Source organism: Miscanthus floridulus, chromosome 5 (genome assembly GCF_019320115.1).
Source record: "Miscanthus floridulus cultivar M001 chromosome 5, ASM1932011v1, whole genome shotgun sequence".
Classification (NCBI taxonomy): domain Eukaryota; kingdom Viridiplantae; phylum Streptophyta; class Magnoliopsida; order Poales; family Poaceae; genus Miscanthus; species Miscanthus floridulus.
Genome location: NC_089584.1, coordinates 48,266,021 through 48,267,976, shown reverse-complemented (window position 1 = coordinate 48,267,976; position 1,956 = coordinate 48,266,021). Strand labels below are relative to the sequence as shown.

The following is a 1,956-nucleotide window of genomic DNA, read 5'->3' as shown; positions in this document are numbered from 1 at the left end:
TTTCCTAGTTATAATGTTCATTGTCTACTTTGATTATATGCTTAGTATAGTTATGCATAAGTTCGTATAGTGCTTGCTCCAAAGTACACGGGGTGAGTGGTTGACATTGTGTAAACCTGGTGCTTATACGTTGTTTGCCTGCGGATACACTCTATATTCTAGGCCATGTGGTAGATCGTGGATGTGACACTCCCGTTGTGTCCTTTGCAGTCCATTCTCCGAATATAGGTCTACAAGTAGGATTTAGTACGAAGGAAGACAAACTCTATTCTTAATCATCCTTAGTAATATCCCTTATGTGTAGATATGAAGTTAATCTTAGCCATGACTACAAGGTGTAATTGCAGTAATCAATGTATACTTTGACTTGTAATTAAGAATGACTTAGGAATTATTTCTCTAATATTATACTTAACCATGCTAATGCCATAGAAAGGAGTACTCTGAGTGATTAATGATTAGTGATTATGCACCATTCATATATACATTTACCTTTTGACTTACCCCTGTTGTGAGTAGAATATTAGTTATGGTTTACTTCTCCATCATTAGTATAAGTTATTAATACATATCCTTGTCAGACCTTCCTTGTGGTAAAAATAAAAATAACAATACCTAGAATACTACCGGGTGAAGTGCTACAATGATATAATTATCTGTGTGCTTGCAGATTACTTTCATTTATATATATATATATATATATATATATATATATATATATATATATATATATATTCTTTCTAGTCACATAAAATAATAAAGAACTACTCTAGTAGTAATACTAGGTAGTACCAACAAGCGTCTCTGACATCATCACTAGGGATGACAACCTGGTAAAGTAATGTTAAGAGATGTAGATATACATTAGGTGGCTACTAAAACAAGTGACAAGTTAATAAATACTAATAAGCATTTCTGGCGCTGTTGTCGGGGAAGGTAGCTAGGCAAAGGAAGCATTGATAAACTTGTACTTATTGATGTGATCGAGATAACCATTGATCTCTGCTTAAACAGGCTTACCCTTGTTTTGTCTACTTTTGTATCCTATGTAAGGTAATGAATGACCGGTTTTGACCTTCTGATAAACTACATTGATGATCTAGAAGCATTACTTAGGAAAACTAAGGCTAAACTCAAGAAAGTTTCAGGTTTAGAGTTGGAAGACAACTAGATAAGGCAAAGCTTAACACCTGAATTTGATGCTATGGTGGACAAGACTCTTCATGAGTTCTCTGCTCCAACTACAACCAACATTCGAACTGGACCGACAACCAATATCGAAGACAATGGATTTAAACTCAAGCCAGCCCTCATCAACATGGTGCAAGCAAGCCAGTTTTGTGGAAAGGCGCATGAAGATGTGAGTGCTCATCTCCAACACTTCCTGAAGATCTACATCACTTTCACCATCAAAGGAGTATCTAGAGATGCCATATTACTTCATCTCTTCCCATTCTCACTCCTGGGAAAGGCAAAGCAGTGGTTCTATGCTAACAAAGATAAAAACACTACATGGGATAATTGCTCCACTGCCTTCCTAGCCAAGTTCTTTCCCACAGGCAAGACCAATGCTCTGCGTGGGAGAATTTCAAGTTTTCAGCAATAATATGATGAATCTATCCTTGAGGCATGGGAACACTTTCAAGACTACATATCAGAATGTCCTCATCATGGGATGGAGAATTGGCTACTTATGCAAACTTTCTACCATGGGTTGACCAACAATACCCATGAGACTATGGATGCTATTGCTGGAGGAGATTTTCTGTCACTCACACTCCTAGCGGCAATAGCTCTCATAGAGAAGATGGCCTCCAACCAAGGCTAGAATAAAGAACGAGTTCAGACTCGCAAGAGAGGTGGAGGTATGCATCAACTCAAGGAGCTAGACATGCTGTCTACCAAGATGGACATGTTAATGAAGAAGCTCGAAGATCAAGCCAATGAGAAGCAAGA

At 37.6% G+C, this 1,956-nt stretch overlaps 1 non-coding gene across 1 annotated transcript; it reads right to left on the bottom strand.

Moving 5' to 3' along the window:
- Positions 1 to 1,568: 1,568 nt before the first annotated feature.
- Positions 1,569 to 1,677, bottom strand: LOC136455817 (small nucleolar RNA R71). The gene has a single exon (XR_010759282.1). It is a non-coding gene; the product is annotated as a small nucleolar RNA R71 (small nucleolar RNA).
- Positions 1,678 to 1,956: the final 279 nt, after the last annotated feature.